Source organism: Myodes glareolus, chromosome 24, assembly GCF_982192425.1.
Source record: "Myodes glareolus chromosome 24, mMyoGla1.1, whole genome shotgun sequence".
In the NCBI taxonomy this organism is placed as follows: Eukaryota; Metazoa; Chordata; class Mammalia; order Rodentia; family Cricetidae; genus Myodes; species Myodes glareolus.
The window spans coordinates 4381805-4405189 of record NC_142049.1 but is presented as its reverse complement, the minus strand read 5'-3'; the positions used below and the strand labels follow the sequence as shown (position 1 = coordinate 4405189).

The 23385-nt window shown below is 44.7% G+C and overlaps 1 long non-coding RNA gene across 1 annotated transcript; it reads right to left on the bottom strand.

Annotated features, from left to right (window-relative positions):
• Positions 1-727: 727 nt before the first annotated feature.
• On the bottom strand, positions 728-16070 carry LOC146889861 (uncharacterized). Its single transcript, XR_014999581.2, has 2 exons — positions 16005-16070; positions 728-3919 (listed from the first exon to the last, which is right to left on the bottom strand). It is a non-coding gene; the product is annotated as an uncharacterized LOC146889861 (long non-coding RNA).
• Between the last annotated feature and the right edge of the window lie 7315 nt (positions 16071-23385).

The window sequence follows — 23385 nt, the reverse complement described above, 5'->3', positions numbered from 1 at the left end:
AGTCTAAGCAGGAATTCAAGGCAGGAACCTGGAAGCAGAAACTTTGAAGCAAAAGCCACGCCAGGGTACTGGCTTGATTGCTCCCCTGGTTTCTTATCCTGCTATCTTATGACATCCAGAACTACCCTCCCAGGGGTAGCCCCACCTGTTGCGGGATGGGCACACCTAAACCAATCCTCAATTAAGAAAATTCTCTATAGGTTTACCCCACAGGCCAATCAAGTCAGGGTGTTTTCTTAATTAAGTTCCCCCTCCCAAATGACTTTTATGTCTTTAGACAGAGGAACTAGCCAGCACTGATGGAGATGGAGATGGGCAGACCAAGTGGTCAGGGAGCTTTATGCAGTGGGACTTACAAATCTGAGGCTGGGGTGGGGCATTCAATTGATGAGGACATGTGCCCTCAACAACGGATCCTTTTATCAACAAGGCAGAGATAATTTGAGATTATTCTAGCCTAATTTAGAAGAGAGAACTCTGAGAGAACATGGAGACAAATGAGCAAGGCATTAGTACTGAGGAAAGAGCATGAAGGCTTGAACGTGAGCAATGACTATGAGAAATGGAAGAAGTGTGTGTGTGTGTGTGTGTGTGTGTGTGTGTGTGTGTGTAGAAAAGACCAGCAGAGAGACTCACATGTAACATGAGGGCCAGCTTGTTGGGGTACCTGTCTCACCCAGTACCCCACAGCCGGCAAGTTCCAAAGAAAATCACTCACAAGACTCCATAACATTGGAAACTGATTGGCCCATTAGGTCAGGCTACTTATTAGCTCTTATAGCTTATGTTACCCATTATCCTTATCTATGTTAGCACATGGTTCAGTACCTTTTCCAGCGGGGCAGCTTACATCTTTCCCCTCCAGTGGTCTGGGCAGAACTGGGAGGAATCAACTTCCTCTTCCCCAAAATTCTCCTGCTCTCCTTGCATCATTTCCACTTCCTGTCTGATTTTCCCACCTGCTGCCTGGCCAATCAGCATTTATTCAAAACATGATTGACAGAATACAGACAATTCTCCCGCACCACTCACAGACTTGGGAACACATAGAATGCCAAAAAAAGAGTCCGACGTAATTCAGGCTCTGACTTGGGATAGACAGGTAAAAAGTGAGGCCACCCACTCTGACAGGAAGTTAGGAAGAAGGTCTGGGATCCAGGGAAGGTCCTGAGTTTAGTGCTAGACGTGTGTCTGAAGTACCTGCGCTGAGCCTCGTGGCCACAGCAGACATGCAGCTGAGCTCCCCGGGCCGAGGACTCTGATCCTTGAACCTTTGCAGTTCAACGCTGGTTTCCCTGACAAAGAGGAAGCCCATTTCTTTCTCCCTGCATCTTCAGTTCCTGCTTCAGTGACTGTTCAAGAAGAGAAAAGTGGAGGGGAAGACAAAAGAAAGGAAAAAATAGAAAGAGAGCGGGAGGGAGAAAAGGAGATGTGAGAGGCAGGGAGGAGGGAGGATGGAAAAGAGTGGTGGAGAAAGACAGGAGAAAAGGACTAAAGAGGGAGGAAGGGGAGAGAAAAAGAATGACAACAATAAGGATGGGTAGAAGGAAGGGAGGAGCATGGGATGAAGGAAAGAAAGAAGGACCCATCCAACAGTTAGATAAGCATCAGTGACCACCGACTTCACCCGGCCGCTCATCTACTATGAGTATAAACTAAAAATCAGTTTCTTCAGTCTCTGTCAACACTACCAACAGGGAGGTGAGCGAGAGAAACAAGAATTTATCAGGCATGTATGTGCTGTTGCTCAGGAATAACTAAACCCTAGACTTCCTCACTCCGCCCTTGCTGCCTCCGCCACGGTGTTTGGCGGGATCTGCTGAAGAGGTGCTATTTTGCTGGGATATTTTGGGCTCTCATAGCAGGTGCTGTTTAGTAACTGGACTCTCACAGCCTGTCCCCTTCTGCTGTTTTATACGTCCCGCTCCCGTCTTCTAGCCTCGAACGATTCTATTTTCTGCTTGTTTTTATACAGACGATAGCACATGCCTTCCCCCCACCCTTTCCATTCGAACGCATTCTCTCAAGTTGTCTCCTTACCCTGTGAGGCTACTCCCGTTTCCTGATTAGTCTCAACATGATGGCCAACCTGCCAGCTGGAGATGGCAAGCAGAGGGTGACTAATAGAAGCCTGGCTGAAGTGTCTGCCTGCGAGCCCAACACGTTCAAAACATTTTCAACGAGACACCAAAGCTCACTTTTGAAGTTGGGCTTAATTGCATTTAAACTACTACTAGGGGAGAAGAAGGGTGTGCAGGTGCCTGCTGGGTAGAGACAACCGCCACAGATAAGCCTTGTAGATCCCTCCTGGTGGGACACAGCAGTCCAGTTTGTTCTGGCGCTACCCATCTGCACCTGCTCTCCCAGCACTATGGTTAGCAGACCCTGAGAATGTCCTCACGTCTCCAGGTTTCAATGATGAACGCCATAGCCCTTACTCTGTCACCTCTAATCATTGTCTTCTGGATGGAGACGTCAGGAACCCCAATGGCAGATGAAGCGTCTGATGCTCAATAAAGTCAGATTGCCCGCTTGACGCCTGACAGCGTATGTGTTAGAATTCGGACTCTCATCTGGGCGGCAGATCAGACGGCCGCATTCCATGTGGAATTCAGGTGAAGAAGGTGATCAAAGCATTTAGAGTCTGGAGAAAGATTTCCGCAGGAACCAGTCATTTTCACTCTGCAACTAAAACTGCATAGACCCTTGTCACTGGGTTGCTGTGCACCGGGGAGGAATTTCATGAGGGACTGAAGCTGTTTAAAGACAAGAAAGATAAACCCTGTGCTTCTCCTCAGCCTTAACCCTCACTCTGTCTTCCATGCAGCCCCATCCAGTTCCATATTCCTTATCCCCCCTCCAGCAAAACATTGGGAAATAGGTAAACCATGTCATCAAAGACCTGAGTTCAAACCCACAGCTGCTACGTATTAGCTGATGAACCTAAAGCAAGTAGCGTGAGAGCTGTGTGCTTTCGTTTGCTCCTATATAAAATGAAGGCTAAAATCTATTCTGTAGAGCTGCAGTGAGGGCTCAGTATGATGATATATGTATGAAGTACCCACACAGTCACACTGGCCTGTTGTAGCTGCTTAGCAAGAATTAGTCCTCTTTTAACTCATCAATGATCTAATAATCCGCATCGATTTTACCTCCCTAAGTGTTTGAACAGTACCCTTATAGAGAGCCTTACATTTTACATATGTAAAGATATGCCAAAGATCCCATACCGGTAGCTTAGCATGGTATCTTGGTCAGGAGTCCTTTAGGTGGTCTGCTCATAGAATTTCATTGCTTGCTTCGCCTCAGCAAAGTAATCTGGTGGAAACTGATCATAACCTGCCGCGTGCCTCAGCACAGTGCCCTCTGTGGTGTCTGTTGCAGGATCCAAAGCTGCTTAGCCAGTGAAGACGTCCGTAGCGTGGAGTGTAGGCACATAGCTCCACTGTGTTGACAGAGCGCCACAACTCTGAAGGGTGGCCTGCAGGAAACATTGATTCAAATGGGCTGAGATGCTCTGCACCGCACTTGGTTGAACTCAGCAAAATTATGAAGTCGCTTAGGCCCAGAGATGCTCTTAGGGCCCAGAGGAACCACAACTCCAGCACACGGCACTGAGAATGGGACGCAGGGTTTCACACACAGAGCCCTGGGTCCTGGGCAGCTGGTTGAAAGGAAGCCTGATGCCACTAGTTGAGCTCAGACTTGGGATCCCTAGGGGCAAGAAAAAAAGGGTTGACTTTGATCGCGGGGACTCGGGAGTGCAGGCTCCCCAAGTACAAGACCAGGGCGCTCAGAGTAGACACTTGTTTGGTCTTAAAGTCACATATTTCCTAGTTCACTTCAGTTACTCCTGATTCTAGCTTTGCTGTGGTGTCGGTGTTTCTTCAGTGACATCAGAGCTATTGTGGAATTCTCACTGTAATCGACAAAGAGAATCAGTTGAAAAAAAAACCCATGTTTGTTAATGTGAATTATTAATGAACATTAATATACTTAAGTATATATGAATTTAAATGAGCTTCATTTGAAGTTTTCTTAAGTATTACAGAGGTATAGATAGATATGCAGGTTATATGCAATAGGATTAGGAATATGTTTAGAGGCTAATAGTCTGGGTAATCATAAGAACAGTAGTGAATAATGACTGTATAATTGCTTCATGCCTGACACTGCTACTTCTTATATAAATGATGAGAAACTTAATATGTTGTCCCAAAGATTCCACAATGCTTGTCATCCGAGTTTGTGCGATTAATCATGAAGTCACACACAGTAGATTCTACATGTATGTAGTAGTACATATATGTTGGATGGATTGACCAGACATTTGAAATAAAAGTAACAATATTGACATCTTAATATTTGTATAAGCCTATTCCATGTACCTGCTGTGCCCCCGCTTAATTAAGAAATGCTGTCTGCAGCGAGCTAAACTTGTCCTCAAGGGGGTCAGCTCTGAATAGCAGGAGCAAACTGCAAAACCATTTGAGAACAGGATTAACAAAGACAGAGTACTTTATATCATGCATTTCAAGAAGACCCACCCTGTTGCATGGAAGGATAGAGATAGGTTATAATAGTTACTTTATATGGGCTGAGGGGAAAACACCTGATAAGAACGAAGTAAAGGAATGAAGAGTTATTTTCTCTCTGTGTTTTATTTGAGTTGAGAGTACAGTCTGTGTTTTCAGGGAAGCCTCGGTGGCAGGAGAGTGAGGTGGCTTCTCACATTGCATCAGCACTCCAGAGGCAGCGAGAGTGACGATAATGTTCTGCTCACTGTCTTCTGCACCTGCTCTGGGACTCTAAACTGCACTGGGCCTCTATCTAAACTCTGCCGCAGTGGTGCTTGTGAATTTAGGGCGTGTCTCCCTACTTTAGTTAATCTTGTCTGGAAACTTCCTCACAGGCATAGTTGGAAGTGTGTTTCTGTGGTGGTTCTAGAACCCACCCAGGTGGTGATCAAGACTCCCTCTCATATGGCTCACAGGTGAGGTGCGCCTGACTGCACCCTGAGGGACTTTTGAATACTTAGGTGGGGTTGAAGGGGCTGAGCAGAGGGGTGGGGGATAGACAGAGACAGAGAGACAGAAACAAAGACAGGATGTCTACCTAATGAGAAACACGGAAAAGCAGGGAAATAGAGTGAATGACTTCTTCTTCTTACCAAGAAGCCTGAAGAAATGTATGGCTATGGGCATCAGGTAGAATCATAATTTCCCAGTGCTGAGATGGTGCCTTCCTGGTTCTTTTGATCCTAGATGACTATAACAGACTTAGGCATCATCTCTGAACTTAAGGCAAGAATAAGGAACAGAATAACCTTGGGACACATTGTTAGAGGATGCCCCCTATCCAGACTCCACCAGCAGACAGGTTCTTATTAGCCAGGACTCTGCTCCATGGTGACACCTATCTGCAAGGGACTCTGCGAAAGAGAATATTGACTTTGGGAGATTCCATAGTATTAGAGGAAATGGTTAGGAAAGGAACTTGATTCATCAGTAGGTCCACCGGGTACCAATAACAGTTCTAAGCCCAAGTGTTCTATGCAAGACTTCATCTGTGCCCACTACAAGCTAACTAGTCAAACCACATGCATTTCCCTCCTTCAATAGAATGCTCTCTACAGCGGACCTCGGAAAGCCCTTCTTATGCTCTTGTTAAGAAGATTCCCCTGGTGCCTAGGTTCAGATATTCTCCCAATTCTGTCAGCTGACAGGGAACAAAAGTGAGCATTTGTACCCCAGGGATCACCTCGAACGTCCCTCCATGCCCTCTTTTATGGGAGTCCCTAACTGATCAGCCACATCTCTTGTTTCTCTGGACTCGCCGCGGTATTTCTGTTCCACGGGTGAAGAAACTGAATCTCAATGAATTTGAAGTCAACTTCGCTAAAGGTGCCTGAGTTGAGTTTCATAGCTCATACTGCTGTCATCATTCTAAACACTTCTGTTTGTGCTGTGCTATCTTCAATAGGATTCTCATAGAAAACAGCTCCCAGATACTCTATTCAAGTCGCCTCTCTCCTTTACTCTCATCCCTAGTCCATCACTGCTCTCCAGGGCCAGGCTTAAAGCATTATAAGATAAACCCTTACACACACACACACACACACACACACACACACACACACACACACACACACACACTTATATGTATAGTAAGTCATATAATATAGCCTAATTGTCTGTTTGAAAACCTTCATGGCTTCTCACTTTCCAATGGGGTCTTCACACTCCTTAGAAAAACCTGGCCCTCATGATTTCCCGATCCTCACTCTCGTTCCTAGTATCCCTGCTTCTGAATCTTCCTCTTTTGCTAAGTCCATTGTGCTCTATCCGCTTTTGTCAAAGCACAGATTTGCCTCAGCTCCACTGATCTAGTCCAGGGGGACCGAGAAAGAGGACTGTAACACGTTCAGTCATTGGTATGAGAGAAGATCTTCCCAGTGGGAGCCATAACGGAAGTAAAGCATGAGGGGGAAGATAAAGGTGCTAACAGTCTGTCCATGTGTCGGTGTGGCTGTAGAGGCCCAAACATCATATATACCTGTAGCGATGTGTACCAATCTCAAAGGTGATTCTTTGGTCATGTCGCTCTCTAATGATTAGATTGGAATCCACCCCTCCTAATCAAAGAAGAAAATCCACAGCTGTGAACGGGAAGTCTTCAGCATCAAACACTTCTGGATTTGAATCACAGCAGTGAATGGTCTTGGGCACATTCCTCACTCCACCTCTCAAAACCTCAGTGACGTCATCTGTCAATACTACATAACTGAGCTGTCTCTTGATGTCACCAAAGGCCCAGAGAAGACCCAGAGAGGAAGGGTAGAAAGATTGGTGTTCATGCGTGCCCAACTCACATCAATGAAGTCACGCGTTTTGCTGGGGAAGTTGCTTCAGAAAAGTAACCTAAAAATCACCAGGGCAGGACTGCCAACCAGTCCACAAGGACACTTAAAACTGCAGTTTGTTTCATCCGGTTTCATTTTATGTTGAAACAGAGAAAGAACTTACTAAAACGCAGTCATGACAAGGCAACCAAACAGCTTATGTGCAGTGAAATGCGGAATTGCTCACCGAGGGTGACTTAATGGGACCAAGAGTCTGCAAAACAGCCACATGGGTTAAGTGCCAGCCTCAGACTGCTGGGCACAAATGGCCTGGGATTGGTACTCAGCCCCAGTATTAACCTCTGTGACCTTGTCCAGGTCACAACATGCTGTCTTCCTCTTCCCTAGTTCTATAAAATGGGAGTGGGAAAGAAAAGATGCTGTATATAAGCATGAGTACAGGGGAGCGATTTCTTAAATTACATTTCATTTTAATTATTTTGCCATAAAATCACCATAAAAGGTGAGGTGGATTATGGGTGTTATTAAGTTGGTCCTTCATACAATAGCCAAAGTCATAGGAAGGCCCTTCATAAATATTTCTGCCCTCAGAAACTCACATTCTAGTGGGAGAGGCTGGCATGTGCATAAATCACTCTAAGGCAAGGTAAATAGTGGTAAGTACTGGAGGGGAGGTACAAGCCAAAGGCCCTGGGGACACGGGAGCTGGGAGATTAATTTCTGCCACGTAGATCTGAAAAGGTTTCCTGAAGGAGATAGGATTGGGGTAGGTCCTTGAAGTCTTGAGAGAGCTTTGATTTATGCCGTCTTGTCTTGTGGCTCTCGAAGCGTGTGGCACTTTCTCCTCTCAATTGACTCCGCGTCCTGAAGGGTAAGGGCACTGACTATCATCTCCCATCACTGCCGCCCCAGCAACAGGCCCAGAAACCAGTCATTGCTTTATAAATGGTGTTTGCATGTAATTAATGATCCCTTTTTAAAGACGGGGAAGGGGGAGGAGTCCTGGTGACAACATCAGTAGTGTTTACTCTTCATTGCGCTGTGCGTCGCATGGTCTGATACATCTTACCTGACCTCCCAGTCACATAAACCAGGGACCATCATCCCAGAGCACACTGCCCAATCCCTGCTTCACTGGTGAGGGGTCTAACGTCCAGAGGAAGTATGTATGATCACCACTGAAACCGCAGCTAATAAGTGTGCACCTAGATTTATCCCTGGTCACTTGAGACTTGCACTCAGAGTCATGGTATAGCACAGCTGGGAAACAAAGGCACTGCTTCTGCATAAAGAATTCTAAGAACAACAGGTTTCATAACACTTCTAGTGAAAAGCAGATCTGTGCAGCTATCAAATGTCTTTTGGTCAAGGTTCTCCAGAGAAAGAGAATTAATGGGGGGCATAGATAGACAGACAGTAGAGGCAGGGGAAGAGAGATTGAGGTTTTTGTTTTTCTAATTTATGGAAAATAAATTCTTCTCTCCTACAATGTATCCTGACCACAGTTTCCCCTCCCTCTACTCCTTCCAGTTCCCCACTACCTTCCCCTGTCCCCCGGATCCACCCCCCATTCTGTTTCCCTTCAGAAAGGAGAAAACCTCCAAGAGACAACAGCCAAATAGGACAAAATAAGATACAATAAAACAAGGCAAAAGTCTTCATATTGCATCTCTATGAGGCAAGCCAATGGGAGGAAAAGAGTCCCAAGAGCAGGCAAAGGAGTCAGAGACACTGGTTCTCACTGTTTAGGTGTACCATGAAGACACCAAGCTAACAACCACAGCATATAGTCAAAGGACCTTGTGCAGAGCCTTGTAGACCCATGCTTGCTGCCTCAGTCTCTATGAGTCCATGTGAGCCCTGCTTGGCTGACTCAGGGGGTCCTGTTATCCTGGTGTCCTCCATTCCCTCTGCCTCTTATAATATTTGGTCCCCCTCTTCCATGGGGTTCCCCAAGTTCTTAGGGGATGGACCCAATAAGGACCTCCAATTTAGACTCTCTCTACATAAGGTCTGCTTGTGGGTCTCCGCGCCTGCTCCCATCTGTTGCTGATAGGACCCTCTGTGATGATGACTGGATGAGGCACTGATCTGTGAGTATAACAGAATATCAGAATAAAATATTGCTGCCAGAGCTCCTTCTGCTCCTTCAGTCAATAGCCTTTAAGATACCAGCCCACTTGGGCATGGTCTCTTTTGCTTTAAAAACCAGCGGTAGCCCTGCTCTCTCCCTCTCTCTTGCTTCCAGCTCTGCTTCCAGGTACTAGACTCTGTTCCTGGTTGCGCAGAGGGCTATTGTCTAGGACAGTGATCTGTAAGTCTTTCCCTTAAATAAATAACCCTTTTATTAATCATAATTCCAAACTGGTGTGGGATTGTTTTGTGACTTATGTCTACAAAAATATATTGCCAGTTATCATGATGTCTAGGTCTCTGTGCTATCCAGTCTAGAGTTCCTGGCCATCTAGATTAGGGTCAGGCATGGGTTCTCTCTAATAGGATGGGCTTCAAGTTAAACCAGACATTGGTTTGCCACTCCCACAAGTTCTGAGCCACCATTGCCCTGGTGTTATTTTGCCGGCAGGACAAGCTACAAGATTGTAGGTCAAGGGTTTTGTGTCTGAGTTGATGTACAGGCTTCTCTTTCAGTAGCCTGCAGAGTACCTTTCCATACCAAAGAGACTAGAACATAGGGGTGAAGGCTCTATGAAGGCACCAGCTAGACCCCTCTGTGTTCAATAGGCTGTGTGGGTGTTGTCCTCAGCATTGGAGCCCCATGACCAGGTATGCGGGAGTGGAACTCTTTTCTATCATCAGGTTGTTTGGGAACCTCTATGGGACCCCTTTGGCCTAGAACTCTATCAAATGCAATTCAGCCCAGCCTACCTCTGGAATCCTTGCCTGACTACAAAAGATGGCCAGTTCAGACTCCATAGCCTCCATTACTAAGGGTTCTCACTAGGGATCACCTTCACAGATTTTAGGAGATTTTCATGGCACTGGGTTTGCACACCACCTTTCAAATGTCCCCTAATTCCAACCATCTCCTCCTGAACTCTCTCCGTTCATCCTTTCCTCCCCCTCCCTCTCCTGTCCCTAATACTCCCAGTGTACCCCTAAAATCTATTCTATTTCCCTTCCCAGGGAGATCAACACATCTCCCTAGAGCCCTCCTCTTTACCTTACTTCCTTAACTATCACTTACTTTACAGTAAATGTCCACTTATAAGTGAATACATCAAACATTTATTTTTCTAGGTCTGGGTTACAACACTCAGGATGATTTGATTTTTTTTCTAGTTCCTTCCATTTGTCTGCAAATTTCATGATGTCTGTTTTTATTTTATTTGTTAGCAGTTGAGTATTGCTCCACTGCATAAGTGGACCATGTTTTCTTTATCCAATTTTCAGTTGAGGGACATCTAGGTTGTTTCCAATCTCTGGTTATTATGAATGTCACAATGAACATAGAGCAAGTGTCCTTGTGGTAGAATGGAGCATCCTTTGGGTATAACCCAAGAGTGATACAGCTGGGTCTTGAGATAGATTGTTTCCCAATTTTCTGGGGAACCAGCACATTTATTTCCATAGTGACTTACAAGTTTATGCTCCCACCAGCAATGGAGGAGTGTTACCCTTGCTCCACATGTTGCCAGCATGAGCTGTCACTTGTGTTCTTGTTCTTAGCCATTCTGACAGGTGTAAAATGGAATCCCAAAGCAGTTTTGATTTGCCTTTCCCTGATGGTGCAGGATGTTGAACATTTCTTTGTTTTTCAGCCATTTGAAATTCAACTATTGATAATTCTCTTTTTAAATCTGTACCCCATTTTAATTAAATTACTTGGTTTATTGATGTCTAGTTTCTTTAGATATTTATCTATTTTAGATATTAGTTCTCTATCAGATGTGGAGTTGGGGAAAATATTTTTCCATTCTATAAGCTGCAGTTTTTCCTATTGATGGTGTCTTTGCCTCGTAGAAACTTCTGCTCATGAGGTTCTATTTATTAACTGTTATTCTTAGTGCCAGTGCTATCAATGTTCTGTTCAGGAAGGTGTCTCCTGGGCCAATGTGTTTAATTAAGGTTGTTCCCTACTTTCTCTTCTATCAGTTTCAGTGTGTCTGGTTTTATGTTGAGGTCTTTGGTCCACATGGACATGAGTTTTATACAGGTGATAGATATGGATCTTTTTGCATTCTTCTACATACAGACAATCAGTTTGACCAGCACCATTGAAGATGGTTTCTCTTTTCCATTGTGTATTTCTGGCTTCTTTATGAAAACCCAGGTTCCACAGGTGTATGGATTTATGTAGGAGTTTTCAATTCAACTTCATTGATCAACATGTTTGTTTTTATGTCAACACCATTTGATTTTTATTACTCTTGCTCTGTAATACAACTTCAAATCAGGGATGTTGGCACCTCTAGTAGTTCTTTTATTGTTCAGGATTATTTTGAGCTATCATTTTTTTTCAATATGAAGTTTAGAATTGTCCTTTCAAGGTCTGTATAGAATTGTGTTAGAATTTTGATGGGGATGGCATTGAATTTCTAGATTGCTTTTGGAGAGATGGTCATTTCTGCTATGTTAATCCTACCAGTCGAGGAGCATGAGAGAGTTTTCCATCTTCTGACATCTCCTCCAATTTCTTTCCTCAAAAACTTGGAGGGTTTTTTTTTTATCATACAGGTATTTCAGTTTTGCTTGGTTAGAGTTACTCCAAGATATTTTATATTGCTTGAGAATATTTTGAATGCTGTATTTGAACGCTGATTTCTTTCTCAGTCAGTTAGTCACTTGGAAATAGGAAGGGATACTGGGTCTTTTTGTTGTTGTTGTTGTTGTTTTATTGTTAATCTTGTATCCAGTCACTTTGATAAAAGTGTTTATCAGTTGTAAGAATTCCCTGGTAGAATATTTAGATCCACTTCTATATACTGTGGTGTATCCCCTTGATCTCCTTCAATTGTCTTATTGCTCTGGCTAAAACTTTCAGTACTACATTGACTAGACATGGAGAGAGTGTACAACTTGTCTTGCTCTTGATTTTAGTAGAATTGCCTTAAGTTTCCTCCACTTAATTTGATATTGGTTCTCGGCTGCTATAAATGCTTTTATCGTATTTATGTATTTCCCTTTTATCCCTAATCTCTGAGACTTTTATCATGAAAGAGTGTTGGATTATGTCAAAGGCTTTTTTAGTATAGAATGGGAAGATTGTGTATTTTTTCTTTCATTTATTTACATGGTAGATTACATTTACTGATTTTTGGATGTTGAGCCATCCCTGCATCTCTGGAATGAAGTCTGTTTGATCATGGTGGATGATCTTTTCGATGTGCTCTTGGATTTGGTTTCTAAGTGTTTTATTGAGTATTTTTTTCATCTATATTCATGAGAAAAATTGGTCTGTAACTATCTTTCTTTGTTGAATCTTTATGTAGTCTGGGTATCAGGGTAACTGTGACCTCACAAAATGAACTGGAAAAGGTTCCTTCTGTTTCTATTTTGTGGAATAATTTGACAAGTATTGGCATTAACTCATTCTTGGAAGTCTGGTAGAATTCTGTGCTTAAACTATCTGACCTGGACTTTTTTGGTTGGCAGACTTTTAAACTGCTTCTATTTCCTTAGGGGTTATAGGTCTATTTAAACAGTTTATCTGACCTTAATTTAATTTTGATAAGTGGTGCCTATTGAGAAAATTACCCCCTTTTTATTTTCTGATTTGGTGAAGTACAGGTTTATAATGTATATACGTAAGAGTCTCTGAATTTCCTTGGTGTTTGTTATTATTGCTATGTCCCCTTTTCATTTATGATTTTGATACTTTGGATATTGTCTCTCCATCTTTTAGTTTGTTTGGATAAGGGTTTATTTAGTTGAATTTCTCAAAGAACCAACTCTTTACTTCATTGATTTTTTTATGTTGTTCTCTTTGTTTCTATTTTATTAATTTCAGCCATCAGCTTATTTCCTGCCATCTTATCCTTCTGTGTATGTTGACTTCTTTTTGTTCTAGAACTTTCAGGTGTGCTGTTAAGTTGCTAGCATGAGGTCACTCCACTTTTTATGTAGGCACTTAATGCTATGAACTTTCCTCTTAGTGCTTCTTTCATTATGTCCCATAGATTTGTTATGTTCTATACTCATTTTCATTAAATTCTAAAAAGTCTTTCATTTCTTTTTTTATTTCTGTCTTGACCTATTTTTCATTCAGCAGGGAGTTGTTCACTTTCCCTGAGTTTGTGAGCTTTCTCTTGTTTCTGTTTTTGATATTCAGCTTTATTGTGTAGTGGTCATCTAGTATTCAGGGAGTTGTTTCAATTTTCTTGTATTTTCTGAAACTTGTTTTGTATACCAGTATGTGGTCAATTTTGGAGAAAGTTATGTGAGGTATGTAGAAGAAGGTATACACTTTTGTGTTTGGGTGAAGTGCTCCGTAAATATTTGTAAGGTTCATTTGGTTTATAATGTATTTTAGGTCCAGCATTTCTCTTTTGAGATTTTGTCTGTATGATCTGTGCCTGTGTCTTTTTATTGGGGAATTGAGGCCATTGATGTTGAGAGAGATCAATGATCAATGATTGTTAATTCTGGAAATGTTGTTACTGATGGTGGTGGTAGTGGTTTGTGTTTGTTTTCCTTATCTTAGTTTTATTGTTTGAGATTATTTCCCAGTTTTCTAGCTGTAGTTAACCTCCTTGTTCTGATTATTTCCTTCTTGCACCATCTGTAGGGCTGGATTTGTAGATAGATACTGTTTAAAGCTGACTTTATCATGGAACATTTTATTTTCTTCATCTATGTTGATTGAAAGTTTGTCTGGGTATAGTAAAGCTTGACATCTGTGGTCGTTCAGACTGCAGCACATCTGTTCAAGTCCTTCTGACTTTCAGTCTTCACTGGAAAGTCAGGTGTAATTTTGATAGGTCTGTCTTTATATGTTACTAAGTCTTTTCCTCTTGCAGCTTTTAATATTCTTTCCTTGTTTTGTATGTTTAATGTTTTGATTATTATGTGGCCAGGAAACTTTCTTCCATGGTATAACCCCTTTGGTGTCCTGTATCCTTTCTATAGTTTATAAACTCTCCTTCTTTAGGGTAGGAAAATTTTTCTTCTAGAAGAAAGAAAATATTTTTGTTGAAATTATGTTCTGGTCCTTTGAGCTGGATTATTTCTCCTTCTTTTATACCTATTATTCTTAGGGTTGATCTATTCATTGCCATTCCAGATTTCCTACATGTTTTGTGTCAGGAATATTTCACATTTAATGTTTTCTTTGACTCATGTACCCATTTCTTCTATTGTGCCTTCAATGCCTGAGAGTCTCTCTTCTGTCTTCTGTGTTTGTGAAGTTTGCCTCTGAAGTTCCTATTAGCAATCCTATATTTTTCATTTCTAGAATTCCCTCAGTTTGTGTTTTCTTCATTTGATATATTTTCATTTTTAGGTCTTGAAACGTTTTATTTTTTTCCTTCATGTGTTTTTTTTTCTGTTTTTGCTTGTTTGTTTGTTTTTGGCTTTCCTTGGGGGATTTATTCCTTTCTTCCAATTATTTGTTAATTCCCTGGCTTTCTTTAAAGGATGCATTAATTTCCTCCAATTGTTTGTTTTCCTTGATTTCTTTAAGGAATTTATTCATTTCTCCTTTAAGGACCTCTATCATCTTCATATAGTTGATTTTAAGATCTTTTCCTTATGCTTCAACTGTGTTGGATATTCAGAGATGGCTGTGGTAGGAGAGCTGGGTTAGTAGAGACATATTGCCCTGGATGTTGCTGATTTTATTCTCTTGTTGACATCTAGGCATCTGTGTTCGGGGTGATGAGTTCTGGATTTGTCTTTGTTGGGTAGGTGCTCCCTCAGTTTCTGTTCCTCCTTGAATTTTCAGAGAGTACATTGGCTGTGTGTTCCCTGTTTCGCTGGAGTGCTTGGCTGGTGTGTTCATGGGGAGTACTTACTGATGTTGTAGGCTGGAAAAGATGGAGGCTGATGTATGGTAGGGTCTGCGGGACCCGTAGGAGGCATGGCCAGGGGAGGGGACAGAAGGTTGCTGTAGCTGGTGTTCTGTTGCAGAGTTGTGGGTAACCCTGAGGATTAGGTGTGAGGGGACTGTGAGGGTGGAGGAGGTCCAAGGGCAGCCTTCCTGGTCTTCTGGTAGGCATGGCCTGTGTTTGAGGAGGGGTGTCTACCCAAGTTGGGGGCTGGGACACAGCAATGAGGGTGGGGGAAAGGAGTCCAGGGGGACTGGTCTGTGGGATCAAAGGGTAGAGGAGGCTGCTACTAGTGTTCTGTTGCAGAGCTAGGGGTGATGCTATGGATTGGGCCTGTGGGAACAGAGAGTAGAGAAGGTCCTTGGGAAGTCTACCTGGTATTTTGCAAGGTTAATTTTAAAACATTGGCCAACAAGCTTGTGGAAGCCAGCACACGTTGAAGTCAGAGGACAGTCTGCGATGCTAAAGACTCAAGCACTGCCAGACACTATATGATGTCATGGGCCACAAACCCTTCTTCTCTAAAATACCTCAGTCTTTGCTCTTAAGACCTTAAGGGAATTGGGCGATGTGCATCCCCATGAGGGAAGCGATCTGTTTTACTTTGATTATATCTATTAATCCCATCTACAAATATCTTCTTATCCAGGTCTACACTGGCATTTGGTCAAGCAGCTGGAAATGCTATTCCAGCCAAGTTGTCAATTAGCAATTAAATAAATGTACATAAAGAGGGATCCTAGAAAGGTTTTGATATTTAGGCTACTTTTTTCAATACTTTTCTGCTTTTCTTAATTAAAAAATACATGAGAATAACAGAAAGAGTTTGAGAATCTGTGCATTCGTTAAGTGAGAAAGTATTTTCCTCATAAAATGGCTACTTTTTAAAAAATCATATAAGCATAAAAAATTAAGAGAACAGAAAATGCTTGGACTTGATTTAAACATCAAAATATCATATGCATGTTTAGTTTTGAGAAGACAGTTCATGGGGACGTATATTGGACTCTTCGGCTATGTGCTCAGTGATCAACTTTGCAGAAAGTTATAGAAGGTGAACCCTGAGAGAGCCTGGAGGTTTCATGAATGGCCCCATGGGTACACAGGGCCCAAAGAGAACTCCAAAACACACTACTTACCTAGTGACAGCATCAGGACTCGGTCCTCTCGCAATCAGAAGCATCCATCAGCCTCATTGTCCGATTTTGCTACAGAAGAAAGACAAACACACATGAAGCCCACATTAATAAGCACGTGGTTACATGAGCAGCCTCCTGGGCAGCTGTCAGCCAGATGTCAGTCCTATCCGAAGGGGTTTCATGAGCAGATGTGGGAATTGACAAAAATTAGGGAACAAGGGGGAGAGTCAGTGCCCCGTGGGGATGGGGAGAAACAGGCTGCTGGGGTACTCTGAGATCGCCGCTGGAGGGGGAAGGGAAGGGAAGAAAAGCAAGAAAGTGAGCTGTGGGTCAGGGGACAGCATCCTGGATGGGGTCAGACGACCAGAGCTAAGAGGCCAGACACCAGGTTCTCGGCCTTTCTTCAGCTTTGAACTTGCCTCCTTGCTTTCAGTCCTCTCTAATGAATGGTGGGGATAGTCCTAGTTATATAAAGGTAGATAAATAAATAAAAAAAAAAACACAGTCCTACAGGCTTCCTTTGTCGCTTCGAGATGGTATGTCTTGGAGCAAAGCAGGTAGTTCCTCAAGCGTCTGCCTGGGGTTGAAGATGAGGCCCATGTGAAGTACCAGACCCAGCACTTGGGCCCTCAAGTGGAGACCGGCTGTGACTCCTCCCCTCTTCCCACCCTGCCCTTTTCACAATGACACCCTAGAGGCCTTAGCTTCCTCCCATCCCATGCTGACTCCTCCTGCTTCTCCACCAGCATCCCCCTCACCCCGCCCCCAGTCAGCCTGCACTCAGCAATTGTTCATCAGGGCACTACTGGGTGTCATGGGCTCTGCTGGGTTTATCCTCCTAGGGCCAGCACACTGTCCCGAAGCTGTTACTTCGGCTACAGTGTACCTCCCCTGCAGAAGAAATACCAGGGCGTCACCCTGAAGCCTTGCTACGTTGTACCCACCCCCGTCATGGCTCTAGGAACCTTTAATGCCAGTTCTTCATGGTGAAAAAGCTGGGAGCTTTCCTAGGAGGGGGAGAGTGGAGGCCTCGGCGTGGCTTCTGACAGCTGGCACTGCTGAAATATTGATGATTCCCTCCTACACTTTGGAATCCAGGTGTGGCTGTCTTTGTGCGTCTCTCCCTAGTAGTAACAGAGCCCAAAGAAGATTCCCATTGTTAAGGTACCAATGAGGTAAAGTCTCTTAGGATGTCTTCCCAGGCTCTGGTGATATCTGTAATCCAGTATCGAAGCCAGTCTGTGGGGTCTGACTCACCCGTGAAAGCAAGATCAGCCCAAGGGAAGCTGGGGCAGAGAGCACGAGCTTCCTCTGGCAGAGGCTACACAGAACAGTGTGGGGCCTGGGAAGGAAATGATTGTAATCTAGGTGTCTGAGGATGGGGACTCGTTGAGTGAGTCACACTCAAGTCTGAGCTCATCCAGGCATTGTGAGTTTGCAATGTTGCTCATAATGTCAATGCCTGAGGTACAAGCTAGGAGGAGCTTCCGACAGCCTCCGATTTCAGAGCTCCTGAACATTCCCAGTGCTCAAATTCACTACCCAACAATGATAGCTTCCCTGTCAAAGTCTGAGGCCCTCTTTTGGCTCCCTTCCCATTTTAGCTTTCTGTACCAGCTCCCTAGCTCAGCAGGAAGCTAGCAAAGTGTCATATCCAAAGCACAACAGTCCTCCACCTCAGACCCCACCCCCAAGAAGATGAACAATCAACAAGTCCTCTATTGACTTCCATGGAACACATCCATCCCACCAACGCCTCCACCATTTTATGATCCTAACTGTAGCTCCCAATCCCTTCTTTCCTAGTTAGGTTTGGAAGCCACCCTGCCATCCCATAGGTGGTTCAGAAGTCACCCATCTTCCTGCCCAGCTATGCCATAGGATGTACTCCATGCCAGGCAGACAGAACTCTCTCACAGCAATTGGCACTTCAGTCATCCTTAGCGCCCCTTTACTGCGTAAGGGAAGAAATGAAGGCCAAGGGGAGTTAGAAGATTTGCCAAGATCCCACACTGTTTGAGTGCATAACATATCCCATGGCCATGGCCTTTCCACTTCCTGTCACGGCTTCTTCCATGACGGCAAGTAGCGCCTTTCTCTGAGGTCTGGCTTACCAGGCTCTGCGTCTGGTTGGTTTGGCTCAGCTCCCTAATGAACAGGGCACCAACTGCTCTCTTAGTTTCACAGATCACATCCCAGCACACTTTCCAGGAGAGAGCAAAACATGTCAAGCTATTCAAGCGCCATCTCCCTTTGATCTTCTTGGAGTGTCCTTAGGGATTCTCAGTGTGCTTGCTCTTGGTGATCCTCCAGGAGGGGCCAGTCTCATCTAAACAAATGGCTGCAACACACAGAAGGCTAAACAGCAGAGCTGTCTGGGTAAACCCAGCTCTTGCTGTTGCTCTAGGATTAGGAAGATGATAAGACACAGTAAAGAAAATGCGGCAGAAGAAGAAAAGAAATGTTTGAGTCAAACAAGACAAAAATACACCATGAGTGCCTGTCCTGGTACGCTGGAACCCCTGAGAAAGGCACCCAGCTTCTTTGAGCCTCTGTATGCTCACTAGAAAATACGGATGACGATCCTTACCTCTCAGGATGACTGTGCTGAAGCGGGAGATGCTACTGGCTCCTCAGTACTAAACTAGAACTCCATTCTGTAGTTTTTGTCCACTGACTCCATGGTTTTGTCTATCTCTAAAGTGGGGGTGTATGTGTATGTGTATATGCGCTCATGTGTATAGTCTAGATTCAAAGAGAAGGGAAGAAACAGCCTCAGCACACGGCCAGACAGCTTGGTGACAAGACACTACCCTACAAGTCAGACACTGTCTTCTATGCCACCTGCTGCATTCCCCGGTATAACTACGCAACATTTCCACTCCTCAATGCCATCCGTTGAAGACCATAACCTTACTGTCTTCTTTATGGTGCCGTTCAGACAAGTCTTACATTGTGTTTCTATGATGAAGTGCGTAAGGATGGGTGTGTTGTTAAGAAAGAAAGCTTATTTGGCTCCTTGTTCTAGAGGATGGAGAGCATGACAGGGCCATCTGCTTGGCTCTGGGGAGGGCCTCCTGGCAGATGGCCTCACAACAGTGGAGGTGTATGTGGGAGATAATAAGTAGCAAAGGTGGAAGGGCATTTCCAGGGAGGCGTGACCCTCTCCAATGATAACCATTTTTATGGGAATTAACCCACCCATGAGAACATTACTCTCTTCTAAGGGCAAGCCCTATTATCCTGTTACCTTCCACTAGACTCGAACTCTTAAAAATTTCACTACCACAAGAGGACCACACTAGGGACCAAGCTTCCAAAGAAGCATCTAACCATAGCAGGAACCATACATCTGAGGAAAGCTATGGTTACATAAGCCCTGTCCCCCATAATTCCCGAACAGTATAAGGATGTTGTAAAATGTAGTTTCCTCACTAATTAAGTCTGGAAACAGTAGCCTCGAGATGCCTTCATGCAGAACTCCATGCCTTTCATCTGCTCATATGCACGGGGCTCTCTGAGACAGGAGTGTGCGTGCCTCGGCTCTCAAGGATATTGGACATTGAACAGACATCCGGGAAATCGTATGGTGAGCCCGGCCTTCCACTTGATAGACATGGAACTCAGTTCTCACATCAGGGAAGATGAAATACTCCACCCTCTCACTATGTTAGCTCAGCATGCAGTGCGCCAGGAAGATGGCAGACCATGACCCAAACAGAGCGGGTAGGTGAGTACTGGCACCTGTGATGGGTCTTCTTCTCCTCCACATGCACCGTGTGGGCACAAACTCTTTCACATGAGTGATCTCCCTCTCCTGCCCCCTCACCCCAAACACAGACAAAGATTTTAAAAAAATCTTGAGCCAGATCATGATGTCATCAAAGGAAACTACTATTTAAGGTTCCAAAAAAGAGCCCCGAAACTTAGAGAAGACGTCTCTGGGGCTTCTGAGGAGCAAGGGGGCAGTGGACATGAAATAGCTAGCTTTTGTTTCTTCATTAAAAACAAAAAATATATGTAAGCCGCCGGAGATGCGAAAGGCAGAACTCAGTGTTACGGCTTGCGAAGCAGAGGTGGCCCCAGCCGCATGCGCAAAGTCTGCAGTCTTCTGAGCATGCGCAAACAGGCTCTGCAGCTTCTGTCAGGGGTGAATCCTCAGGAAACCATCGCGTGCACGAGCAAAGTGGCTGGGCGGTGTGGACTCCATCACAGCTCTGTGCTTTCACCCAAACTGGCTACTCACCTCTGTTAGCTCTCTGCCCTAGAACAGACACCTGAGAATGTGGACTTGTAAAACAACGAGGCAAAGGTTTATACTGGCCCATGACTTTGAACATTTACCTTCTATGTATGCCATGACCGGCGGAGCCCCTCACAAGGCCCCGTCTTTCAAGTTTTGCTATCTCCCAGCAGGGCCGCGTCAGTTTTTAGGAGGTGTTCATGATTTGGGCCATAGCTGTTCTCATTCAAAGGCCGTGAGGCCTCCATCGTGAGTCTTGTTTCAAATATGGATTCTCCAGAATCAGTCTCCATTCTAAAACAAGGTAGGATCTACGTCTCTTGTTTCTTTTTTTATCCTCTGCCTCTACCACCACCACCAAACGAACATGCTGTACACAGATGTCGAGGGCAAGGCAGGGTTTCCTGGGGCATCCAGAAGACTGTGTGGAGAATTTACGGGGCATGGCCATCCTCAGAGGGCTTGCTTGACTTTTCTTATCTCACCAAGACAGGCCCCGATTATGCTGTGTTTTCGCTGGGGCACCCTGTCACCTGAATTTACTCATTTACCAGGTCTGAAGCCTGGACAGCTCCGGTTTTTTTATTACCAGATTAGAATCAGGGCTGGAGGATGCAGGCAAGGGGACAGATCTCAGCCTTTGACCTTGTTACCACAGAGATGGATCAAATCCTGGCTTTACAACTTCCCAGCGGGGGTGGGGGCACTTGCTCAAGTCACTTTGCTTTTGCTCGTCTCAACCCCCTTTGGAAGAAAATGAAACTAGCAACCCAATTTTCCCAACCATTTCGTGAACAGGATCAAAGGGATAAGAGGCAGGGAGCCTGCCACATGGCAAAGGGAACGCGCTGGGTGACTGGCGGTGACAGTGATGTAGAGAGGAACTGAGGAGTGTCTGAACCCAGATGGTGACTGTCACAATGGGAAGGGGAGGGACAGGTGCATGTGCCAGGATGTCTCAACATAGACGGGGGTTGCTCTGGAGTGAAAGCAAGTGATGACAGGTCCCAGTTAAAGAGATTAAGTGCTTGGCCTTGCATGAAGCTCCAGAGTGGCACTGATGATGCAGCCTGACAGCCGAGCAACAGGGAGCGCAGGGGAAAGAAGCCAGGTGTCTCCCAGGGTCTCTGGGGGGGAGTGGATAAAGGGACGAATTAATTAATTAAAATAATAGCTGGAGATCTGCCTGGTGTTCATGCAGATAAAGGGCAAGGCCACCTGATTGCTGAATGTAGAGGGGAAGTTGTCATGTGACATCGGGCTGTAAGCGGTAACCCATCTCTGGTAACCTGATGATGGTCTGCTCTGTTTTATTTGTGGGTGCACGTGTTTCATGTGGCAGGAGAACTGCTGAAACATGAAGTTGACATGTATTGCCCTAATTTTCAGCCCAGCCGCAGTGACTAAGAACAACATATTGGCATACTTAACTACTCCGGGAAGCAGAAAAGGAGCCCAAAGCTCCTAAATGCTGACTGCTATGCTTGCCTTCGATGCCAGACAAGAAGAGATCCAATAGCCGAGTTAAGCCCTCAAAAATATGAGTTTGGCTGTGTTGTTTTGTCTGTTTGGGTTTCAGTTTTCCTCTCTATGTCGTGGGTTTGGGGAAACTCCCTCTTTGGATTTTTCTGAGGTACCATGAAAATAGCATGGGGAAAAGGGAGGCCTGGCCCCTAGGTGCCACTCCATGAAAATAGCGTGGGGAAAAGGGATGCCTGACCCATAGGTGCCGATCCATGCTAGTTTGCTTTTCTCCAACATCAGATCTAGAGTGTTTACATCGCCGTGAGACGTTATAGTAGATAGACAGGGGAGAACAGAGAAGGCAGCTCAGAACTCTCCATGTGGCTTTAGATGTCTGTGCTCTGTTTCTGTGTGTAGAGACGGGGCAGAAGGAGAACTCAAGCCTGAAGGCAGAGTCAGGACCAAAGCTTTGGTAGGCTCCATGGCGAGACTGTGACATGATGGGGGAAGGATAAGAAGATGTAGGAATGGAAGAGAAGAGGAGGAGGAATGGAAGGAAGGGATGCGCCGAAAAAAAGAGTGAGTTTGGGGGCTCTGAGAACTGAGGAATATTTCTATACAACATGGCTATGAGACCAGACAGAGCATTTGGGGAACACAGAGAAGGAGATCTCAGAGGTACTGCTATATGCTAATGAGATGCAGTCTGAGAACCTCTCCTGTCCTAATGGAAGGATGCTGGAAGAGCAGGGCTTGGTCCCTAAGAAGAATCTCAGAAGGTAGATTGGACAGTCTGGTAGGAACATTCTTTTTTTTTTTTAAGCATGGTAGGTGAAAGAGAAAGATTCAGTCAGGAAGGATGTTGTTCAGTCAACCACCATGGTGGTGTCCACCCACTAAAGGCCTTCTAAGAAAGACAGGAGAAGTCCAGATGAGACCAGAAAGACCCTCATTTGTTTACTAGGGAGCCTTTGCGTGGTAACCAGACAGTTCGTCGCATGCTTCTACCAACTATTCTTATAAGGCCTGGTTCGCGTCTCCCATATTATGGTGACAGAGAAATAGCTCACCTTAATGTTTTGATTACCTTCTTCAAAGAGGAGGAAAGGTCTTGGTTCCTTAATGCCATGAGGGTGCCATGGAGTCCCCGAGTTCATATGCGACAAAGGGAAGCAGGAAGGGCAGAGGCCTTGGGCTAGACTCCAACTCTGCTGGCTTCTTCTCTCTGTGACCTTGACCAGGAAGCTGCAAAACTCTGCTCCCTCATTTGCTCAACTGAAAATCAAGTGAACGTAGGCAGGGGTTTGATGTTGATTCTCTAGCTGGAGTGTATGCTGTAAAAGCTAATTTAAATGTGAAAAATTATGAATCACCAGCATGGCAGAGGCAAAACACCAGCCGGAATGTATCGCGTGACTGCCCTGTACAAGACACTGATCAAACCTCCTCCTATTTTTAGACCCTTTCTACCTTGACTCTCGGGAAGCAGGTGCTGTTTTTGCTCTCATTTCACAGATGGGAAAACTAAACAGAACTTGCCAGACACCAGTGGAGCCAGGGTGCCAGGGCCGGCTTCAGAACCCAGGTCAGCTGCATTTGCTCCTGAGCTTGGCAGACCTGGTCAACCTTTGAAGAGCCCTCGCTTCTTGATTTTGCATCTGCAAATCGTTGTAA